The sequence below is a fragment of the Solanum verrucosum genome, unplaced genomic scaffold (genome assembly GCF_900185275.1).
Source record: "Solanum verrucosum unplaced genomic scaffold, falcon-dt-bn FXZP01000035.1, whole genome shotgun sequence".
Classification (NCBI taxonomy): domain Eukaryota; kingdom Viridiplantae; phylum Streptophyta; class Magnoliopsida; order Solanales; family Solanaceae; genus Solanum; species Solanum verrucosum.
Window position 1 is genome coordinate 191,112 of NW_026020234.1, and position 25,996 is coordinate 217,107.

At 33.1% G+C, this 25,996-nt stretch overlaps 1 pseudogene; it reads left to right on the top strand.

Annotated features, from left to right (window-relative positions):
* Positions 1-18,890: 18,890 nt before the first annotated feature.
* On the top strand, positions 18,891-22,889 carry LOC125832783 (uncharacterized; annotated as a pseudogene).
* Positions 22,890-25,996: the final 3,107 nt, after the last annotated feature.

Genomic DNA, 25,996 nt, shown 5'->3' on the forward strand with positions numbered 1-25,996 from the left:
TCTTGAAGGCACTGTATCCCAAGGATCCCGTGTTTGCTCAAATCTTCGAGGAATGGGAGAGGGAAAGGTGGATAAGGGATAGTTCTTCTACTCTCTATTCCAAGTTTGATGGTTTCTTGTTCAAAGGCAAGAGACTTTGTGTTCCTATGAACTCTTGGAGAGAACTGTTTGTGAGGAAGGCACACAATGGGGGTTTGATGGATCATTTTGGTATTGACAAACTAGGGGAATTCTTGAGGAACAATTCTATTGGCCTAAAATGCACAATGATGTTGTTTGAATTTGTGGTCAATGTGTTGAATGTCGACTTGCTAAGTCACGCCTCCTTCTCCATGGTTTATACACTCCACTCCCCACCCCTCAAAGACCTTGCCTTGATATTTCAATGGACTTTGTTTTTGCTTTGCCAAGGACCAAAAGAGGTAGAGATAACATCTTTGTTGTTGTTGATAGATTTTCAAATATGGCTCATTTCATTCCATGTCATAAATGTGATGATGCTTCCAATGTAGCATCTTTGTTTGTTGAGCACGTTGTTAAATTGCATGGAATTCCTAAAACCATTGTAAGTGATAGGGATCCAAAATTCCATAGTCACTTTTAGAAGGAACTGTGGGGTAGACTTGGTACTAAGTTGTTGTTCTCAACTTCTTGTCACCCACAAACTGATGGCCAAACTGAAGTTGTGAATAGACCTTGGGTTCTATGCTTCGTGCCATCATGCATGAAAAGTTGTCCTCGTGGGAGGAACATTTGCCTTTATTTGAGTTTGCTTATAATCGAATTACTCATAGAACTATTGGCATGACTCCATTTGAAGTGGTTTATGATTTTAACCCCTAACCCTTTTAGATCTCACTCCTATTTCTCAAGATTTTGTGTTAAGCCTAGATGGGAGTAAACGAGCTGAAGCCATGAAGAAGCTTCATTAAAAGGTTCGGCTGCACTTATAGAAGAAAAAACCAAGAAGTAACCAAAAAGTCTAACAAGGGCCGCAAGGGGATCGTGCTTGAACCAGGTGATTGGGTGTGGGTACTCTTTCGCAAGGACTGATTCCCCATTCATTGCAAGACGAAGCAGATGCCAAGAGGTGATTGACCATTTCCAGTGCTTGAAAGATTCAACGACAACACCTAAAAGATTTCCCTTCCTCCGGAGTATCAAGTGCACAACATTATCAATGTGTGCAACCTGTCACCATTCCCAACTGTTGATGATGATGATCCGTCGAATTTGAGGAAAATTTTTTTCAAAAAAGAGAGAATGATCCAATCCCGATTACATCAAAACCATTCACTAGAAGCCAGGCTCAAGACCTTCAAAGGATGAAAGGGTTATTCATGAAGATGGAGGTCCTTGAGATGGTATTGATGACAAACAAAGGTTTCCATACCTTGAATATTGTATGGGAAGATACTTTTGGCGAGCAGGAGCCACTTGGCGCATCACCCAAGGGCATAGGTGATGTCTCCATCTCGCCTAATGTTCCAAAATGTGGCTAGAGTTGAAAGCCAAGCAGGGAACCGCACCGACCAGTCAGCGTATCACCCAAGATATTAGGCGAGCCCGACTTGGCTCTCCTTTTGTCACTTTCTGGTCACTTTTGGGCCATTTCACCTAAAACTATAAATATCTAGTTTAGGTTCATTTTAGACATAGATTATTTTGAATGTTGAAAACTGAAAACTCATGTTTGAGTGTTGTGAGTTTGGTTAAGCTTTTGTTGCCTTTTGTTTAGAAACGTCGGTTTCTTGGGATATCGATTCCCTTGAGGTCATCATAAGAGTTAGGTTATGTAGTTGGATTAACGAATCGAGGTCTTAGGGTTTAATATACCCTTTGGTTGATTTTTGTTTCATCTTATGTGTCTATCTATATATCTTTACTTTCCTTGAAATTTCGATTTTCGCATAGTTTGTGATTCCCCTTATAAGAGTTACATCATTTCATGACTTGCAATTTACCAAGCTAAAACATGATATAAAAAAGGTTAGAAATCATAAGTCGCAAACACATGGTAAATGCAAGCTAACATCATTTCAACCCTTTGAACACATCTGAGATACTTCTTGAAGTAACCCTAGTTCATTATTATTGTGAGAATTAGCCTTGACCGACATAGAGACCATGTGAGCTATAACATGATCCCCCGGTGTCTCCCACATCGAAAAGGGTTGTCCTACTTGCCAAGGTAAGGACAATTAACCTCTAGCTTTAGTGGATCCACTAGATAATGTCTATCTAGATAATCATCATATGAGGGCACATAGGTAAGGGATAAGGAGATTGCTTCTAAAAACCCGACCTCTACTAACGGGAGAGGTTCCAATTCAATGTCCTCTCAGTACTAAGCATAAATCCCATGCAATAGTCATTTCTTAATTTTTCTTACTACCCATGGAGGGCACGTCATCTTGCCAATCCAAGCTAAGTCATTATCCATGGAAAGGTATCATTCAATGACCAATCCAAGCTAAGTCATTAGGATAACTCTTAATCTTTGATTCAATTAGGTGAGAAGACCATTCAACCTTAGAATCCTTGTTACGTGAGAAAACCTTTCACAATCATTCTTACATGTGTATATGATAAAATCCATTCAATGATACATCATCAACATCATCATTTTTCGGTGCGGAATTCATCTTTTTGGTAGGTGAGGGATTCATGATATTTTTGGTAGTGTGGTAGGTGTGGTAGGTGTGGTAGGTGAGGAATTCATGACATTTTTGGTAGGTGAGGAATCCATTTTAAAGATTTTATTATAATATTCGTTTGCTAAGTGTCTTAATCTTGATATCTCTTTATTATTATTTATGATATATTCTAGATATAACATATCTTGGGTTCTTAGGTACATATATAAATTGTTTTCCATTAATTGTTCTAAAAGTTTTATATTTTCCATAGCTTCTGTCCAATATTGTAAATATTCGTAGTTCATTTTAATTTGAATTTATTTCTAAATCATACCATTTTATTCTTTCGAGGTCTAAATCATGTAGGTCTATTTCATACCATTGTTGGTTTAACATATCTTCTGATTCGTTATCATTAAATATTTTTTCCCATATTATTCTTCTTAATTCAATTATCTCTATACTTTTAAGTATATATAGGATTAAAGTTTCATAGTTTTTTATTATATCATCATGCATGTATGTAGTCATGTTCTTTATCATGCATGTTTTTATTTTCAATTATTCCTTCCTATCATATTCATAATTGATTAAATTCATATTAGATCATTATAAACTAGATTATTTCTTTATCATATTCTCCTGTCACTACTAGCATCGTACTTTAGCGGATACTTCCTTCTTATTAGCGCCTCAACTTTGTTTAGTCCCCCAAACGAATTTCCTTGCCTACCGATTTCAACATTAGGATGGCATAGTATAGAAGTTTTCTCCCTGTTTCCAGTGTGCTAATAAACTAGAAATCATGATTCAAATAATTCTAATACATAATAACTAATATAAATTTATTCAATCATATATATGATATTCAGGAATATATGAAATTAGTTCTGCATATTTTTTGAACAATATATCTTTGCCTCTTGCTTATCCATGGTATGTGAAGGTTGCTCCTTTATCTATTAAGTATTTAAATATTTGAGAGAGTGTTTTTAAGGAAGCTTGCTTCGTTTATTGAAGACTTGCCTATTATGTTACATGTACATTCCTTTATATAGAAAGGAATTTTTATCCTATGGTTATTTTACAGTAATGCACAATAATGCACGTACGATACTACAAAAATGCATAATAATGCATGTACTATACTACTTACCCTACAATAATGTACAATAATGCACAATAACGCACCTACTTCATGACTTTTTTACATAGTACTATTTACTTTATGACTTTTTTACATGGCTATTTACTTTATACTATTTGCTTTTGGCCATATGTATTCTTTGCCTTATCTCTTTATCTACGACTTTCTTTGCACATGTGTCTTTTTATTTTTTGTCTTCTTCTTCTTATCTTCTTTCGTCTCTATCTTATTTGATCATTCCAGCTGGACATCGGAAATCACATTATCTTCTCCATTATATTTTGAACATATATGGTTAGGGTATTTGTGTCCAATTAGCTTGCAATATCTGGTTAATAGTTCTGGTGAAATAACTCCTGCTTTGAGTGCTCTTGTCGTAGGTCTTTCTTCTGATTTTTAATAATGATAAAATCCATTTCTGGACTTCATCCACATCTACTTTCCTTAGTTCTCTTGAATTTGAATATATCATTAACTGGTCTCTAGAGTATTAACTCCATATAGCATTTCCGTTTAAATAATTGTTTGCGAACTCTTGTATAATAGTTGATATATCAATTATTCTTTTATTGGCATAAAAACTTGGTATCTCTATTTTTCATATTTCTTCCTGTTATCCAATATCTTCAGGTATAATCATGTCTTTGGTTAGTCTGATCTTAATAACTTGAATCGAAGGTTTTATCTCTTCGTATATTATCTCCGCTGGTGCTATATAAAACTTTATATAAAATAAGTTTCCTTTGGTAACTCTTTTATATGTGACAAATGCTTTGTGTACTTTTGGTATTCCACTTATCTTTTCTCCATCGTATGTATATACGGTATTTAATAGTCCATAATTATAACATGTTCTTACTAAATTGGCATTAGTTTTCGGTTGTGCGATTAACTTGTTATATCCTTGTAATTTTTGGGTTAGGTAGTCTAGATTTGGTTCTTTGGTTGTAGTGGATCTAGGGATAAGGTTCAAATAAGTTTGGATTTTGTATATATATTCAATATAGGTTCTCGTAACATGGTTATATATTTTTTTGTTGTTCTGTAGACTATCTGCATATGTAGAGGTTTGTGGTTCCATAGTCAATGTGTTTCTTGACGTTCTTGGGGTAAATGGTTTTTCAAATACCTGGTTTAAGTTTGCATTCTTATGTTGTTTTTCACTAACTTGTTTACTTGTACCTGCAGCTGTATTTAAACAAACATTATGGGTTTTAAGGTATTTCCCAACGTCACCTCTTAACTCTAGATTTTTAAAGTCTTCCGATCGACTTAGCTCCGCAATTTTATAGTCATGCTGCTGACTTGTACTAGCTTTAGACTTCAGATTATCTTCATTAGTCTTTAGCTTTTGTATCTCATTGTCCATACTAACCACTTTCATACAAAGTGTAGTAATAACTTTGAGTATCTCTTCGATTGTAGTTTCTTTCTCAGTTTGGGTAGCTTTGTCTTGATAAGTAATCTGCAATAACATTCTTATCAGTTTTTATTACTTCAATAGTGAATGTAAAATTTAATATATTTAATACCAATCTTCTCATTTCTTTTATAGTTACTGAATCCTTTATTTTTCTTGTTAGCCACCATTTTATTTGTGTGTTATCTGTCCTTATAATAAATTTGTTATATACAATATATGGTTCAAATGATAGTAAACATTTATACACTGAATATAATTCTTTCCTATTTATTTCCCATCTTATTTCTATATTAGTAAATGTTCCGGAATAATATCTACAATGATGTTCTATTTTTTCTTTATCATACCTGTATTTTAAGACTCCTCCATAACTTTTTTCACTGGCGTCTGATTCTACTATATAAGTAAATTTTTTGTTTTCATCCGAAAAATATAGTTTAGGTAGGTTCTTACATAATAGTTTTATTTTTTGTATTTGTGTTTGGTCTTTCTTATCAAACTGGTATTCTACATCTTTCTTTAATTTTTGTTGTAATAATTTTAAATTTTCTGCTAATTTTGGTATGTATTCTCTTACTTGATTTACTAGTCATAGGAATGATTGTAATTTCTTTTTAATATCTAGTTGTTCATTTGAGTTAATTATTTTTTGTACTATATGTGTTTGCCTTTTTATTCCATTTTTATCTATTTGTATTCCTAAAAATTCTATTTACTTTTTCATTATGTCTGCTTTCTTTTTACTTAGACTTGTGCCTGAATATTCTATAATATGTATAAATTTTTCTAATAATCTTATATGCTCGTCTTGTGTTTTGGAATATAGTAATATATCATCAATATAGACTATACAATTTTCTAGTTTTTTAAAGTAGTTATTAATAAAGTGTTGATATCTACCTGGTGCATTTTTATATCCAAATGGTAATACATTCCATTCATAGAATCCTTGTGGTACTGTAAATGCTGTAAGTTTTTTAGATTCTTCTTCTAACTTTAAGTGGTAAAATCCTGATTTGCAGTCAAATTTACTAAAGTAATTATATCCTTGTATTTGTCTTATTTTTAATATTTTATTCACTATTGGGTATTTATATGTATTAGTTTTTGCATTTAAATTTATATAATCAATAACCATTCTACTTTTTCCTCTTTTTTGTTCACTATGTTTATTTACTATAAATGATGGGCTTGTATGCTCGCTATTGCTTTCTTGTATATACCCTTTTTCTAGAAATTCACTTATATGTATCTTAAATTCTGTTAAATCATTAAAATTATATTTTAATGATTTTTGGGTTATTATACTATTATCCTCAATTAGCTCAATTTTTACTTTTGTTTTATGTTTTTCCCATCCTTGTAAAGGATCTTCATTATATAATAGTTCTAACTTATCTTGGATTATTTTTACTTTATCTATAGAGAATATAATTAATTCTATTTTAGTGTCTTCTTCTTTTATATTTTCTAATTTTTGTGTAATTTTTTCACTACCTTTTATCCATTCTGTTGTTTTCATTTTTTGTTATTCACTCTTTTTACACCTATTTTTTGTTTACATGGTGTTGTAAACCACCAGTGTGTTTTTGTTATTATATGTGGGTATAATTTTTCTAAAAATGACATTCCTAATAGAATATCTTTTGTTGTAAGTTCAAAGTTATACATTTCTTCTATAGTTAATATGTTATCCCATATTTGTATTTTTATTTTTTTTGCTTTATATGTGATCATGCTTCCTTCATTATTAAATCATGTTATTACTATCGGTGTTTTTATTTTTTTCCATTTATCTTCTGGTAAACAATTATATTTACATATATTAGCTTCTGCTCCTGTATCTATCATTAGTGTATAATATCTGTTGTAATATCCCTCTATTATTATCTTTTCAAGTATATATATTTTCATATTTTTATCAGATTAAAGTTCTTTTTATTATTACTCTTTTATTTTCATAATTTATTGTCAACTGTTTGTCTTCTAAATTATATGATTTTACTTGTTTTAGCCATTTTATTCCTAAAGTGATATTATTATCTCCTTGATATATTTTATACTTTATTACTATTGGTACTCCTCCAATGATTATTTCCTTTTATGTAGTTTCTTCGGTATATATTAATGCATTTGGTAGTTCAGAGAATAATTGTTCAGTGGTTATTATTTCATCTTCTGTTACTAATTCTCTTGTAATATAGTTTTCTTCTTGTCCTGTATTTATTAATATTAAGTATTTTCGTTGTTCCATTACTCCTGTTATGTAGTAATGATATGGTTCTATTTCTTCTTCTATTGATTTTTGTGGAGTTTTATCTATTCTTCTGGAGGTACTCATTTTTTATGATATTTGGGGTATTTCATAGTTTATTCTTTTTGATGTACTTATTCTTTCTTTTACTATTTCTAAATCTTCTTCTATATCAATCTCATTTAGCTATAATCATTATTATTTATGACTGTAACTATTCTTTCAAAAGAATTTTCTATTTTTATTTTTTTTATTTTATTTTTTGTTGTTATTTTATGTTTTGTTGTTAAAACATATAAGTTTTTTACATCTAGTTGTAAATATCTTACTTCCTGGGCTAGTTCTATCCCTGACATTTTCCAATATAATACTAGTGATTTATCTATATTCCTGTCATTTATTGCTACTGAGTAGTTAGCACTTATTATAAATTTAAATTTTTGGTATATGAGGTTACCTTTTACTGCACTTATTATACTTTTTTCTATAGGTTGTATAATCCTATCATCTGCTAAGTATATTTCTATAGGTGTATCTATTCATTCTCTAAAACATGCTTTTATTAATATTTCTGTTCCTCCTAAATGTACATATTTAATTGGATTTTTATACTTAATATCTTGTATTTCTTTATTGATTATTCGTTTGTTTATTATTGGTATTTTAGCCTTTCCTTTGGTGTATTTGCAATCTATGATATGTTCTCTTTGACTTACTACATAATATTCTTCTTTTTGTCGTTTAAACCAATTTCTCTTTGTTGGAATTTCGAATATTTTTTCTGCGCTTAGGTCTAATTCTTTTCCTTTTATTTGTTCAAATATATTATTATCAAATATTATTTTTTGTTGTGCCGATTCTTCATCTTGATATTTTTCTTTAGTTATTATTTGTATATCTGTTTCAGTCATTGATATAGTATTCATTATGTGATTCTATTACTGAATTATTTTCTTCTTTTTGTGATAATTCATATATACTATCTTGACTTTCTAATTCATAATCTACGTACTCTATTTGAGTATATTTTTCATTGTCTACCAGTATTTCTGATATTTGTTTTTTCTTTGGATTTTTAGGTAATTTACAATCTTTAGCTATGTGTCCTGATTTTCCACAATTATAACAAGTATATTCCGTTAGTTTTCTCTTTGGTCTATATGGTCTTTTGGTTTTGTAGTTTTTTTACGTAGTAGTTTCTCCTTGGTCTTTTATACTTATATTTTTATCTATATCTTTTATAGTTTCTTTTTCTATTTTTATAATACCTACCCGTACAACCAAATTGGGGTGTTGTTTTATTTTTGCAACATGCTAGGTTTTTAACTAATATCTTTTTCATTTTTATTTTTTCTTTATGTTTTTCACACAGTTCTATAAACCATCGTTGTAAGAATTTCATTCTAGCTCCTAAGGTATCTGTTAATCCTGCTTCATTCCAACTTTTTATTACTTTTGAATTAAAAGGTTGTGGTAATTTTGTAAAATATAATTTTCTTATTTATTTACTTTCTTCTGTGCTATATGTTCCTTTATAATAGTATTCTCTAAATGTACATGTATATTTATCTATATAACATATATTACATATTGCTAATTTTGTCATTAGATTCCGATTTATTATTTTTTCTCTATTTTGTTCTTCTACTTCTGTTGTCATACTACTAAATTCATTTCTTATAGCTACTTCGTACTTATATAATATTTCCATAGTTGTAGTAGCTAATTCACCATTAGGTTTTTTATTACTTCTCAGGGTTTTTAAACTTTCATATGATAAATTTTGTAGCCATAATTTTACTGTTCCTAGAAGTGTTCTTTCTATATATCCTGGTGTTTCTGTCATTCCTATTTTGTTATCTATTAATTGTTTTGATATATATCCTATCCATAATTGGATTGTTTTATTTATATCTGCTACACAGTCTAAATCTAAAAAATTATGTTGTTCAGTTATTGGTTTGGGTCTCCATTTTTTATTCAATCTTTTATCCTATATAGTTTTTTCTTTATCATATTGTTCATAGTTTGTATTTAAATATTTTAAATTTTTTGGGTTTTTTATTCCTAATGTACTAGGTTTTTCATCCATGTCTATGTCTCCTGTATTTACTTCTAAATTCTTTGTATTATCTATGTTTGTTAAAAGTTCCGTATATATTTCGCTTGTTTCCAAATGTTGTTCATCTAGATCATCGTCATTTATTTCATCAATTCTTATTTCAGGTAGATTATCTTGGTTATTTTCTTATTTTTCTTCTAGTTCTTCTTCTAATTGCAATTTTTCTTTAAATTTATTTATTTCATTTGCTAATTTTGTTTTTTGTTCTTTTTTTTTCCGTTTAGTTTCATACAATTCTTTCAATATTGCTAGTTCTTTTTCTAGTTCTATTATTTTAGTATTTTTTTATTTCTTCTAATTGTTGTACTTCCTTTTTTGCGTGTTGTTTTATTTTTTCAATTTCCGTTTTTCTATCTATTTATTCATTTTCTTTTGTTATTCTTATCATATCAATTAAACTATCTTCTAGTTTTACCGTTTCTTTTTCTAACATTAAACTTAGATTGTCACCTATTTTCTTATATCTTCTTTCTAGATTAGAAAATGTTATTTTTATTTTTAATCCGTCATAGTTTTCATATGTTTTTTCATCTATTGCGTATTCTTCTTTATTCATTTATAAATTGTGTTGTAGTTTATATTCTGAGTTTTCTATTTGTATTTGTGGATATAAAATAGTTTTTCTTTGTGCTACTATAGACTTTTTACAAATTCCTACAAATATATTACTGTTAAGTTTATTTTACCTATGTCTCAATTCTTGTCTTTTTGCTATAATTATTTCAGTAAGTTTTTGTCTATATTCATTATTCTCGTTATTCATTGTATCTTTAAGTATTGAATATATTTATATTTTATTTTAGATATATTATCTATTAATTGATCTAATTTGTCGTTATCAATTTTTGTGATATTGAGTTATTTATATTCTGGATATAATTTGTTTAATTTTCTTCTTATATTTCTTAACTTTCTACCTATATGTTTATTCTAATATTTCCTTTTATCCATAGCTCTAGATTTTTTATTACTTCTTAGAGTTTTTAAACTTTCATCTGATAAATTTTGTAGCCATAATTTTACTGTTCATATAAGTGTTCTTTCTATATATCTTGGTGTGTCTGTCATTCCTATTTTATTATCTATTAATTGTTTTGATATATATCCATCCATAATTGGATTGTTTTACTTATATCTGCTACACAATCTAAATCTAAAAAATCATGTTGTTCAGTTATTGGTTTAGGTGTCCATTTTTTATTTAATCTTTTATCCCATATAGTTTTTGCTTTATCATATTGTTCATAGTTTGCATTATAATATTTTAAATTTTTGGGTTTTTTATTCCTGATGTACTAGGTTTTTCATCTATGTCTACGTCTCCTGTATTTACTTCTAAATTCTTTGTATTATCTATGTTTGTTAAAAGTTCCGTATATGTTTCGCTTTGATTCTGAATGTTGTTCATCTAGATCATCGTCGTTTATTTCATCAATTCTTATTTCAGGGAGATTATCTTGGTTATATTCTTCTATTTCTTCTAATTCACCTTCTAATTGTATTTTTTCTGTAAATTTAATTATCTCATTTGCTAATTTTGTATTTTTGTTCTTCTTCGTTTTGTTTAATTTCATACATTTCTTTTAATATTGCCAGCTCTTTTTCTAGCTCTATTATTTTAGTATTTTTTACTTCTTCTAATTGTTGTACTTCCTTTTTTGCTTGTTGTTTTATTTTTTCTATTTCCGTTTTTCTATCTATTTCTTAATTTTCTTTTGTTATTCTTATCATAGTAGTTAAACTATCTTCTAATTTTACCGTTTCTTTTTCTAACATTAAACTTAGATTGTCACCTATTTTCTTATATCTTCTTCCTCGATTAGAGAATATTATTTTTATTTTTAATCCGTCATAGTTTTCATATATTTTTTCATCTATTGCGTATTCTTCTTTATTCATTTATAAATTGTGTTGTAGTTTATATTCTGAGTTTTTTATTTGTATTTGTAGATATAAAATAATTTTTCTCTGTGCTACTATAGATTTTTTACAAATTCCTTCAAATATATTATTGTTAAGTCTATTTTGCCTATGTCTCAGTTCTTGTCTTTTTGCTATAATTATTTCAGTAAGTTTTTGTCTATATTCGTTATCCTCGTTATTCATTTTATCTTTAAATATTGAATATATTTATATTCTATTTTAGATATATTATCTATTAATTGATCTAATTTGTCGTTATCAGTTTTGTGATATTGAGTTGTTTATATTCTGGATATAATTTGTTTAATTTTCTTTTTATTTTTCTTAACTTTCTACTAGTATGTTTCTTCTTATGTTTCTTTTCATTCATAGCTCTGATACCATTTTTCGGTGCGGAATTCATCTTTTTGGTAGGTGAGGGATTCATGATATTTTTGGTAGTGTGGTAGGTGTACCATTTTTGGTAGGTGAGGAATCCATTTTAAAGATTTTATTATAATATTTTTTTGCTAAGTGTCTTAATTTTGATATCTCTTTAATATTATTTATGATATATTCTAGATATAACATATCTTGGGTTCTTAGGTACATATATAAATTATTTTCCATTAATTGTTCTAATAGTTTTATATTTTTCATGGCTTCTGTCCAATATTGTAAATATTCGTAGTTCATTTTAATCTGAATTTATTTGTAAATCACACCATTCTATTATTTTGAGGTCTAAATCATGTAGGTCTATTTCATACCATTGTTGGTTTAATATATCTTCTGATTCGTTATCATTAAATATTTTTTCCCATATGATTCTTCTTAATTCAATTATCTCTATATCTTTAAGTATATATAGGATTAAAGTTTCATAGTTTTTTTATTATTTCATCATGCATGTATGTAGTCATGTTCTCTATCATGCAGATTTTTATTTTCAATTATTCCTTCCTATCATATTCATAATTGATTAAATTCATATTAGATCATTATGAACTAGATTATCTGTTTATCATGTTCTCCTGTCACTACTAGCATCGTACTTTAGCGGATACTTCCTTCTTATCAGCGCCTCAACTTTGTTTACTCCCCTAAACGGCTTTCCTTGCCTACCGGTTTCAACATTAAGATGACATAGTATAGAAGTTTTCTCCCTGTTTCCAGTGTGCTAATAAACTAGAAATCATGATTCAAATAATTCTAATACAGAATAACTAACATAAATTTATTCAATCATATATATGATATTCATGAATATATGAAATTAGTTCTACATATTTGTTGAACAATATACCTTTGCCTCTTGCTTATCCATGGTATCTGAGGGTTGCTCCATTATCTATTAAGTATTTAAATATTTGAGAGAGTATTTTTAAGAAAGCTTGCTTCGTTTATTGAAGACTTGCCTATTATGTTACATGCACATTCCTTTATATAGAAAGGAAATTCTAGCCTATCTACTGCACTCACACTTATCTGCACACTACTTTAATAATGCACACCTACCACACTTACCCATTTTACACTTGTCCCTTAATAATGCTACCACACCTACCCACTTTACACTTGTCCTATGCACATACTTTAATAATGCATACTACCTTACACTTTCTTACAATAAGACTAATAATTTACAATAATGCTCCTACTTTATACTATTTACTTTTGGCTTTTTGGCCAACTATGTCTTCTTTGCCTTATCTCTTTAGTTGTTGCTATCTTCTTTTTCTTTTCTTCTTTATCTTCTTATCTCTTTAGACTTTATTCTAGCTGGACATCTGGAATCACGTTGTCTTCTCCATTACATTTTGTACATAGATGATCAGGGTATTTGTGTCCAATTAGATTGCAATATTTGGTTAATAGTTCAGGCGAAATAAATCCTGCTTTGAGTGCTCTGATCGTAGGTCTTTCTTCTAGTTTTAATAATGATAAAATCCATTTCTAGACTTCATCCATATCTACTTTCCTTAGTTCTCTTGAATTTGAATATATCATTAACTGGTCTCTAGAGTAGTAACTCCATATAGCATTTTCGTTTAAATAATTGTTTCCTAACTCTTGCATAATAGTTGATATACCAATTATTCTTTTATTGGAATTAAAACTTGGTATCTCTATTTTTCGTATTTCTTCCTGTTGTCCAATATCTTCAGGTATAATCATGTCTTTGGTTAGTCTGATCTTAATAACTTGAATCGGAGGTTTTATCTCTTCGTATAATATCTCTGCTGGTGCTGTATAAAAAATTATATAAAATAAGTTTTCTTTGGTAACTCTTTTATATGTGACTAATACTTTGTGTAGTTCTGGTATTCCACTTATCTCTTCTCCATCGTATGCATATACGGTATTTAATAGTCCATAATTGTAACATGTTCTTACTAAATTGGCGTTAGTTTTCGGTTGTGTGATTAACTTGTTATAACCTTGTAATTTTTGGGTTAGGTAGTCTTGATTTGGTTCTTTGGTTATAGTGGATCTAGGGTTTAAGGTTCAAATAAGTTTGGATTTTGTATATATTTTCAATATAGGTTCTCGTAACATGGTTATATAATTTTTTCTCGTTCTATAGACTATCTGCATATGTAGAGGTTTGTGGTTCCATAGTCAATGTGTTTCTTGACGTTCTTGGGGTAAATGGTTTTTCAAATACCTGGTTTAAGTTTGCATTCTTATGTTGTTTTTTTTCACTAACTTGTTTACTTGTACCTGCAGCTGTATTTAAACAAACATTATGGGTTTTAAGGTGTTTCCCAACGTCACCTCTTAGCTCTGGATTTTTAAAGTCTTCCGATCGACTTAGCTCCACATTTTTATAGTCATGCTGCTGACTTGTGCTAGCTTTAGACTTCAGATTATCTTCATTAGTCTTTAGCTTTTGTATCTCATTGTCCATACTGTCCACTTTGATACAAAGTGTAGTAATAGATTTGAGTATCTCTTCGATTGTACTTTCTTTCTCAGTTTGGGTAGCTTTGTCTTGATAAGTAATCTGCAATAACATTCTTATCAGTTTTTATTACTTCAATAGTGAATGTAAAATTTAATATATTTAATACGAATCTTCTCATTTCTTTTGTAGTTACTGAATCCTTTATTTTTCTTGTTAGCCACCATTTTACTTGTGTGTTATCTGTCTTTATAATGAATTTGTTATATACAATATATGGTTCAATTGATAGTAAATATTTATACACTGAATATAATTCTTTCCTATTTATTTCCCATCTTATTTCTGTATTAGTAATTGTTCTTGAATAATAACTACAATGATGTTCTATTTTTTCTTTATCATACCTGTATTTTAGGATTCCTCCATAACTTTTTTCACTGGCGTCTGATTCTACTATATAAGTAAATTTTTTGTTTTCATCCAAAAAATATATTTTAGGTAGGTTCTTACATAATAGTTTTATTTTTTGTATTTGTGTTTGGTCTTTCTTATCAAACTGGTATTCTACATCATTCTTTAATTTTTGTTGTAATAGTTTTAAATTCTCTGCTAATTTTGGTATGTATTCTCTTACTTGATTTACTAGTCCTAGGAATAATTGTAATTTCTTTTTTGTATTTAGTTGTTCATTTGAGTTAATTATTTTTTGTACTATATGTGTTTGCATTTTTATTCCATTTTTATCTATTTATATTCCTAAAAATTCTATTTGCTTTTTCATTATGTCTGCTTTCTTTTTACTTAGACTTATGCCTGAATATTCTATAATATGTATAAATTTTTCTAATAATCTTATATAGTGATGACCCGGAAGGTCATTTTTGGAAATTTTGAACTATTCGTTTAACTTGAGTCAATTAATCGATAATTAGTGGGCTAAAGTGATCATTTATTTAAGACCCATACCATTAGGGCCATGTGTTAAAAATAGGTTAGTGAATTTTTGTCAGTTTTAATAAACAATTAATTTAGAAATAAAGAAGATTCAGAAAACACAGAAGAAAAAGGAAGACAACTAACCTAACCTTGCCGCGACATCGATCAAAGAGGAAAAAGAGTTGCAGATACACGTTTCGGCCATCTTCAATTCTTGATAGGTATACATTAATTACTTTATATAAAAATAAGGATAGTTGCTGGCATATTACATTATAATAATGTTGGTTTGGTACAGTGCTAGCACTATGGTTATTATTATTAATTGTTAACAAATTTGTTGGTTATTAAGATGTGATGATTGGTAATGATTGCCATTGAAATCATTATAGTCTCATTTTAGAGGTTTACTGGATTTAAGACGTTAGGTATTTTTATATGTATATATATATGCGTATTCAATACATACATGCCAAGATAAATTTCTTTCCATTCTAGTATAGAGATAGGCATATAGTATTTACGTATGTTTATGGACTAGAGGGTATTGATTAAATTATTATGGTTGATGGATGAACAGTACTAGGATGTAAAATATGTTTATCTGTGGGTGAATACTTTTAATTCATTAAGAGTCAGATGGGATATTGAGGTGAATTGATGTATGTTTGTTAAAATGGGTAGTGAGTTTGTTTAGGGAAAATTAATAGGAATGGTGGGCCAAGGATTGGCCATAATGAGCTAATCATTGGTTAGAATAAAAGGGTGTCAAAGGAAAAAAAAAAGTTACTGTTCCTAAATTAATTCGGTTTAAATTTTATATTGTGGTTATTATATTATGATTCAAGTGTTGATAGGTTGATATGTGTAATTAAGTATTATATGTATAGTACTAAGTGAATATCATTTGAATTATGATATTGGAAAGGAAATAATTGGAATTTAATCCTAGACTTGAAACTTTGAAAACTATGATAGTGAAATGTTAATTGGCATCAAGAGTTACAAACTTAATTATAAAGTCTAGCGAGTTTTTAGGTCAAGGCTAACCACATATTAATGTGAGTGTTGTTAGTTTCGAAATCTTATTGTGAGTATGTACTTGAATAGATTGCATTGATTTGGAAGCTCAACGAAAAGGGAAGGCTTAAGTCTTGGAGTGATTGTTCGGTTATTTGAGGCAAGTGGATTTCTAAACCCTTGTTAAGCGTATGGAATTCGTGTATTTCCTTGTGGTATATGTTTGGGAGTAATGTGATCAATTGTTTGTGTGATGTGTTGAGAATTGTTTGAAAGACTTGTTGAATCATGATTGTGTTGTTGTGATTTGTGCAATGTTATGAAAATGGTTATCTCCTCATTATTTGTGTGAACATGTCATTTGCATTGTTCTGAGACATGGTTGTGACAAGTGTTATGTGCATTGAGAAAGAATAAGAAATTAAAGAGGATGTACCATTTCGAGGGATGTATCGCGCGCACAATGGATATTATATTTTGAGAGACGTGTCGCGCACCGCGACGGATATTATATTTTGAGGGACCTATCACGCGCCACGATGGATGCATAGACAGATATGTCCCCCATGGGTCCCGGACTGAGAGACAACGAGTGTGTATCATTAAGTCAGACATGCATCACTATACTTGACATTGCATTTCATTGCATTGCACATTTTTTTTATTATTGATGAACTTGATCTTGTGTGTTGTTGATCTTGTGAGTGCCTTTCTGTGAAACTTGTTATTGATGAATATTGAGTTGTTATTGAGAATATATAATCTGTTAGAGTGTTGTTGTTGAGTTGAATGCTTTGTAAACTGTGAATTGTTAGGTTGGGCTGGTTTTATGCAGGTTGTAGTTATGCAGGTTAGGATGGGGTGTAAGGAGTACCCGTATTCTGTTCCCTTAGCTTATGTTTAGAGGTTTGCTTGTTGAGTAACATGTGGTTTGGTTCTCACCCCTTTCTTCTACAATCTTTTGTAGGTTACGAGCCCGGATCTTCGTGATACCTTCCATTCTCTTCGTTTTCGAGGCTCTCTGTGGAGATTTGAGAGGTAGCTGTTTGTCATCTCAGCGAACCTTCTTACTTCTGTTTATGATTTTGTTTTTACTTGAAAGACAACGTCATTCGAGACTTGCGTATTTTTATTTCAATTCTAGTATTTACATTAGAGGCTTGTGCACGTGACAACCAGGTTTTGGGAATTGAATTAAGTTGATTAGTTTTCGTAATTGTAATTGTTATTGAACTTTGCTTTATTTTCGCACTTTATCAAATGATTGGGTTTTAAGCTGACTTGTCTTGGTGGGATACGACGAGTGCCATCAAATCCATTTTTAGGTCATGACAAAATGGTATTGGAGCCCTAGGTTCATAGGTCTCACGTGCATACAAGCCGAGTCTACGTAGAGTCTCAAGGATCGGTAAGGAGACGTCTGTACTTATCTCTGAGAGGCTATAAAGACTATTAGGAAACTTCTTTTTTGTTCATTCTTTCTCATCGTGCGTGGTTACCTTCTTTAGTACTGAGCTATTGTATACTCTTTTGACAGATGACGAGGACTAGAGTGACTGTTACTGGTGGTAGATGGGAGGCACTTCCTGAGGTAGTTGTTGAGACCCCAGCTAGGGGTAGGGGTAGAGCCCGAGCTAGAGGTCGTGCTTGAGGAACGACACTAGCTAGAGGTCGTGGCCGTGGAGCAGCACGAGTGAGAGGTCGTACTAGAGAGGCCTCTCTTGAGCCTCAGATTGATGATAGAGAGGACCAGGTTCCTCCACAGCCTGCAGTCACACCTTTTCTTCAGGATACATTATTGAGGGTGTTAAGTGTGCTTGAGAGCTTTACTCAGGGTGGTGGTGCGACCACCACACCACAAGACTCTCAGACTAGAGAGGGGGCTCAGACCCAAGAGCAGCAGGAAGCTCCAGTTATGCAGGATGCGGTGGGGCAGCCACCAAAGGATCCCATGGTTGAGAATGATCTTGCACCAGCAATTGGGGGTCAAGGTGCACCATTGGTTGTTCTGACAGATGATGAGCAGCGTAGGTATGAGAAATTTCGAAAGATGGACCCACCTCAGTTTCAGGGTGGGAAGAGTGAGGAAGCTCATGTGTTTCTGACTACATGCCGAGAGTTGTTAGAGGTTGTTGGATTAGCTGAGTCACATGGGGTTCGATATGCTAAACTCCAACTTCATGGGCCAGCGAGAGAGTGGTAGAGAACTTATTCGGGGGCTTTGCCAGTTGGATCTCCTCCAGTGCCTTGGGAGAGGTTTTCCAGAGCCTTCCATGACCATTTTATCCCCTAGAGCGTGAGAGAGGAGAGTCATTTGAGGTTTGAGAATCTGAGACAGGACAACTTATCAGTTACAGAGTATGAGGCCCGTGTTTGCCAGTGTTTAGGCATGCTTTGGCCATTATTCCAGATGAGACGGAAAGGATTAGTAGATTCGTGAGGGGGCTGACTTTCTCCATCAGATCGGCTGTGTTTTAGAGCATCTAGAGAGGGGGCTTCCTTCCAGTCCATTGTAAGCACCGCTAAAGAGGTGGAATTGATGGAGAAAGAAGAGTTTGGGGACCCTAAGAGGGTTCGTATATCAAGTCAGTTTCATAGTGCCTCATATAGAGGCAGGGGATCACACAGAGGGAGTGGTTCCTTTCAGCAGCGAGGACCCGTTCATGCATTTATGCTGACATCCGAGGGTGGTCAGATACCTCGGGGTTCTTATAGCGTGGGTCACGATTCACAACAGCGACCTATGGGGTGAGGCAATTATAGTGGGTTTTTAGGGTCCGCACAACAGTTCTCGGGACAGAGACTTTTCATTTCTTGTGGAGATCCCGATCACCTGATGTGACAGTGTACTTCCCAGAGGGGTCATGGAGGGTCCCAACCTAATTCTTCATTTCAGGCTGGACCACCGCTACCACAGGGTAGAGGCCGAGGCAGAGTTCAGTCAGGTAGAGGCGGTAGAGCTTCTAGTAGTGGTTCTGTAGCTCAGCAGAGTGTGGGTAGAGTTACCACCCAGGCTGGAGGTGGCCGAGGGGACCACTATTATGCTTTCCCGGGGAGACCCAAAATGGAGATTTTTAATGCAGTTATTACAGGTATCATCCCAGTATGCCATCGATCTGCTTCTGTACTGGTTGATCCAGGGTCTACATTCTCTTATGTGTCCACCTATTTTGCTGCTGAATTTGATTTGATATGTGATAGCATGACTGTACCTATTCGTGTTTCTACACCCGTGGGTGAGCCCTTAGTGGTGGATCGAGTGTATCGATCTTGTCTTGTTTCTCTAGTAGGGTATGACACTTGGGTAGATTTAATCATTCTGGGGATGGTAGACTTTGATGTTATCTTGGGTATGAATTAGCTTTCTCCTTATCATGTTGTCCTTGATTGTAATGCTAAGACTGTGACTTTAGCAATGCCTGGTGTTCCGAGGGTTGAGTGGAAGGGTGCTAATGGATCTTATCCTAGCAAGGTCATCTCCTTTATCCGTGCTCAGAGATTGGTGGAGAGAGGGTGTTTGTCTTACTTAGCTTTTATTCGGGACACCAGTGTTGAACCACTTTCCATGGATTCTGTTCCCGTGGTTTAGGAGTTTCTCGATGTATTCCCTTCTGATCTTCCAGGTGTTCCTCCCAATAGGGATATTGATTTTGCTATTGATTTAGAGTCGGGCATAAAGCCCATTTCTATTCCTCCCTATCGTATGGCTCCAGCAGAGTTGAAAGAGTTGAAGGATCAGTTGCAGGATTTATTGAGTAAGGGGTTTATTCGCCCTAGTGTGTCACCTTAGGGTGCCCCTATGTTGTTTGTGAAGAAGAAGGATGGGACTATGAGGATGTGTATTGATTACAGATAGTTAAACAAGGTAACACTGAAAAATAAGTATCCTTTTCCCCGTATTGATGACTTATTTGATCAGCTACAGGGGGCATCGTTATTCTCTAAGATTGATTTGAGGTATGGATATCATCAGTTGAAGATTAGGGCATCTGATATCCCTAAGATAGCTTTTCGGACTCGGTATGGGCATTATGAGTTCTTAGTGATGTCCTTTGGGTTGACTAATGCCCCTGCAACTTTTATGGAGTTGATGAACGGGTGTTTCGACCATCCATTGATTCTTTTGTGATTGTCTTCATCGATGACATTTTGGTTTACTTTAGGACTGAGGATGACCATATCCGACTCTTGAGAATTGTACTTCAGAGATTGAGGGAAGAGAGGTTGTATGCCAAGTTCTCAAAGTGTGAGTTCTGGCTTAATTCTGTGACATTCTTGGGACACGTGGTGTCCAAGGAGGGTATTAGAGTATATCCGGCCAAGATTGAGGCAGTTAGAGGCTGGACGTGACCTATTTCTCCTACCGAGATTAGGAGTTTTGTGGGATTGGTAGGTTATTACCGACGATTTGTTCAAAGTTTCTCTACCATTGCAGCTCCATTGACTAGATTGACTCGACAAGGTGTGGGTTTTCAGTGGTCTGATGAGTGTGAGGAGTGTGTTTAAAAGCTCAAGACTTTGTTGACTTCAGCTCCTGTGTTGACTCTACCTGAGGAGGGTGTAGACTTTACTGTGTATTGTGATGCTTCAGGAGTCGGATTGGGTGGTGTATTGATGCAGAAGGGGAAAGTGATTGCTTATGCTTCTATGCAATTGAAGTCCCATGAGAAGAACTACCCTACTCATGATTTGGAGTTGGCAGCTGTGGTATTTGTACTTAAGTTATGGCGTCATTATTTGTATGGGGTGCATTGTGAGATCTTCACTGATCATCAGAGTCTTCAGTATATCTTTAGTCAGAGGGATCTGAACTTGAGGCAGCGTAGATGGCTTGAGTTGCTGAAGGACTATGATGTGACCATTCTATATCATCCGGGGAAGGCCAATGTTGTTGCCGATGCTCTGAGTAAGAATACTCCTAGCATGGGAAGTCTTGCAGCACTTAGTATTGAGGAGAGACCATTGGCTAGAGATGTTCAGATGTTAGCTAATAGTCTTGTCCGATTGCAGATCTCAGAGGAGAGTGATGAGATGATTGCTTTTATTGAGGCTCGGTCTTCTTTAGTCGAGCAGATCCGTGCGCACCAGTTTGATGATGAGAAGTTATGTCTCATTCGAGACAGAGTATTGAGAGGGGAAGCCAAGGAGGTTGTCCTTGATTCTGACGGTGTCTTGAGGATCGGAGGCAGGATTTGTGTGCCTAAGATGGGCGAGTTGACTAGACTGATTCTTGAAGAGGCCCATTGTTCCCGATATTCTATCCTTCCCGGAGCAGCGAAATGTATCATGATCTGAGTCAGCATTACTGGTGGTGTGGGATGAAGAGAGATATTTAGACTTTGTTTCTAGGTGTTTGACTTACCAACAGGTCAAGTGTGAGCACCAGCGTCCCGGGGGTGTATCTCAGAGGATGCTTATTCCTACTTGGAAGTGGGAGCGGATCACTATGGACTTTGCTGTGGGTTTGCCTACCACAGTGGGTAGTTATGACTCCATTTGGGTTGTTGTTGACAGGCTAACCAAGTCTGCCCAATTCATTCCGGTTCGGGTGAAATATACGGCAGAGAAGTTAGCCGAGCTATATATCAGCCAGATTGTACGACTACATGGGGTTTCTGTTTCTATTATATCAGATCGAGGTTCACTATTTACTTCTCACTTCTGGAAGGGTTACAACATGGTTTGGGTACTCACTAGATATGAGTACAACCTTTCACCCTCAGACAGATGGTCAGTCCGAGAGGACGATTCTGGTGTTGGAGGACATGCTCCGAGCATGTGTGATCATTTTGGTGCTAGATGGGATCGACATTTACCCTTAGTAGAGTTTGCCTACAATAACAGTTATCACTCTAGTATTCAGATGGCTCCATTTGAAGCATTGTATTGCAGGCGATGTAGGTCTCCGATCGATTGGTTTGATTCGGCAGAGATGTACTCTTTGGATACTGACTTGCTTAGATATGCTATGGAGCAAGTCCGTATGATTCAGTATAGACTGTTGACAGCCCAGAGTCGACAGAAGAGTTATGCTGACCGAAGAGTTAGAGCCTTAGTGTTTATGGAGGGCGATCATTTTGGCTTAGAGTGTCACCTATGAAGGGTGTGATGCGGTTCGGCAAGAAGGGCAAGCTTAGCCCTAGATTCATTGGACCTTTTGAGATTTTGAGTCGAGTGGGAGAGGTGGCCTATAAGTTGGCCTTGCCACCTAGTTTGTCGGTAGTTCATGCTGTTTTCCATGTCTCTATGATTGAAAGTATATTCCGGATGAGTCACATGTGCTTTCACTCGATTCAGTGGAGTTGGATCCAGACTTGACATTTGAGGAGGAACCTATAGCTATATTGGACAGGCAGGTTCGAAAGCTTAGGACCAAGGAGATTACTTCAGTGAAGGTGCAATGGAAGCACCGATCAGTGAGAGAGGCAACTTGGGAGACAAAGTCTGATATGCGTGCCAGATATCCTAACTTTTTGAAGACTCAGGTACTTTCTTTCACCTTATGTTTGAGGACGAACATGATTTTAGTGGTGGATAATGTGATGACCCGGAAGGTCATTTTTGGAAATTTTAAACTATTCGTTTAACTTGAGTTAATTAATTGATAATTAGTGGGCTAAAGTGATCATTTATTTAAGACCCCATACCATTAGGGCCATGTGTTAAAAATAAGTTAGTGAATTTTTGTCAGCTTTAATAAACAATTAATTTAGAAATAAAGAAGATTCAGAAAACACAGAAGAAAGAGGAAGAGGAATAACCTAACCTACCTGCGGCATCGATCAAAGAGGGAAAAGAGTTGCAGATACACGTTTCGGCCATCGTCAATTCTTGGTAGGCATACATTAATTACTTAATATAAAAATAAGGATAGTTATTGGCATATTACATTATAATAATGTTGGTTTGGTACAGTGCTAGCACTGTGGTTATTATTATTAATTGTTACCAAATTTGTTGGTTATTGAGATGTGATGATTGCCAATGATTGACATTGAAATCATTATAGTATCATTTTAGATGGTTGCTGATTGAAGATGTTAGGGATTTTTATATGTATATATGTATGCGTATTCAATACATACATGCTAAGATAAATTTCTTTCCATTCTAGTACAAAGATAGGCATATATTATTTACGTATGTTTATGGACCAGAGGGTATTGATTAAATTATTATGGTTGACGGATGAACAGTACTAGGATGTAAGATATGTTTATCTATGGGTTAATATTTTTAATTCATTAAGAGTCAGATGGGATATTGAGGTGAATTGATGTATGTTTGTTAAAATGGGTTGTGGGTTTGTTTTGGGAAAATTAATAGGAATGGTGGGCCAATGATTGGCCATAATGAGCTAATCATTGGTTAGAATAAAAGGGTGTCAAAGGAAAAAAAAGTTACTGTTCCTAGATCAATTCGATTGGATTTTATATTGTGGTTATTATATTATGATTCAAGTGTTGATATGTATAATTAAATATTATATGTATAGTACTAAGTGAATATCATTTGAATTATGATATTGGAAAGGAAATAATTGAAATTTAATCCTAGACTTGAAACTTGGAAATCTATGATAGTGAAATGTTAATTGGCATCAAGAGTTACAAACTTAATTATAAAGTCTAGCGAGTTTTTAGGTCAAGGCTAACCACATAATAATGTTAGTGTTGTTAGTTTCAAAATCTTATTGTGAGTATGTACTTGAATAGATTTAATTGATTTGGAAGCTCAACGAAAAGGGAAGGCTCAAGTCTTGGAGTGATTGTTCGGTTATTTGAGGCAAGTGGATTTCTAAACCATTGTTAAGCGTATGGAATTTGTGTATTTCCTTGTGGTATATGTTTGGGAGTAATGTGATCAATTGTTTGTGTGATGTGTTGAGAATTGTTTGAAAGACTTGTTGAATCATTGTTGAAGTTGTATCATGATTGTGTTGTTGTGATTTGTGCAATGTTATGAAAATGGTCATCTCCTCATTATTGGTGTGAACATGTCATTTGCATTGTTCTGAGACATGGTTGTGACAAGTGTTATGTGCATTGAGAAGAATAAGAATTAAAGAGGATGTACCATTTAGAGGGACGTATCACGCGCCGCGATGGATACTATATTTCGAGAGACGTGTCGCGCGCCGCGATGGATATTATATTTCGAGGGACGTATCGCTCATCGCGATGGATGCATGGACAAATATGTCCCCCATGGGTCCTGGACTGAGAGACAACGGGTGTGTATCATTAGGTCAGACATGCATCTCTATACTTGACATTGCATTTCATTGCATTGCACATTTTTTTATTATTGATGAACTTGATCTTGTGTGTTGCTGACCTTGTGAGTGCCTTTCTGTGAAACTTGTTATTGATGAATATTGAGTTGTTATTGAGAATATATAATCTGTTAGAGTGTTGTTGTTGAGTTGTATGTTTTGTAAACTATGAATTGTTAAATTGGGCTGGTTTTATGCAGGTTGTAGTTATGGAGGTTAGGATAAGGTGTAAGGAGTACCCGTATTCTATTCCCTTACCTTGTGTTTAGAGGTTTGCTTGTTGAGTACCGTGTGATTTGGTACTCACCCCTTGCTTCTACAATCTTTTGTAGGTTACAAGCTTGGATCTTCGTGATTTCCATTCTCTTCGTTTTCGAGGCTTTCTGTGGAGATCTGAGAGGTAGCTGTTTGTCATCTCAGCGAACCTTTTTACTCCTGTTTATGATTTTGATTTTACTTGAAAGACAACATCATTCGAGACTTGCGTATTTTTATTTCAATTCTAGTATTTACATTAGAGGCTTGTGCACGTGACAACCAGGTTTTGGGAAATGAATTAAGTTGACTAGGTTTCGTAATAGTAATTGTTATTGAACTTTGCTTTATTTCCGCACTTTATCGAATGATTGGGTTTTAGGCTGACTTGTTTTGGTGGGATACGACGAGTGCCATCACATCCATTTTTAGGTCGTGACATATTTGCTCATCTTGTGTTTTGTAATATAGTAATATATCATCAATATATACTATACAATTTTCTAGTTTTTTAAAGTAGTTATCCATAAAGTGTTGATATCTACCTGGTGCATTTTTATATCCAAATGGTAATACATTCCATTCATAGAACCCTTGTGGTACTGTAAATGCTGTAAGTTTTTTAGATTCTTCTTCTATCTTTAAGTGGTAAAATCCTGATTTGCAGTCAAATTTGCTAAAATAATTATATCCTTGTATTTGTCTTATCTTTAATATTTTATTGGGTATTGGGTAATTATATGTTTTAGTTTTTGCATTTAAATTTCTATAGTCAATAACCATTCTACTTTTTCCACTTTTTTGTTCACTATGTTTATTTACAATAAATGTTGGGCTTGTATGCTTACTGTTGCTTTCTTGTATATATCCTTTTTCTATTAATTCATTTATATGTATCTAGTATTCGGTTATATCATTAAAATTATACTTTAATGGTTTTTGGGTTATTGTACTATTATTATCAATTAGCTCAATTTTTACTTTTGTTTTATGTTTCTCCATCCTTGTAAAGGATCCTCACTATATAATAATTGTAACTTATCTTGGATTATTTTTACTTTATCTATAGAGAATATAATTAATTCTATTTTAGGGTCTTCTTCATTTATATTTTC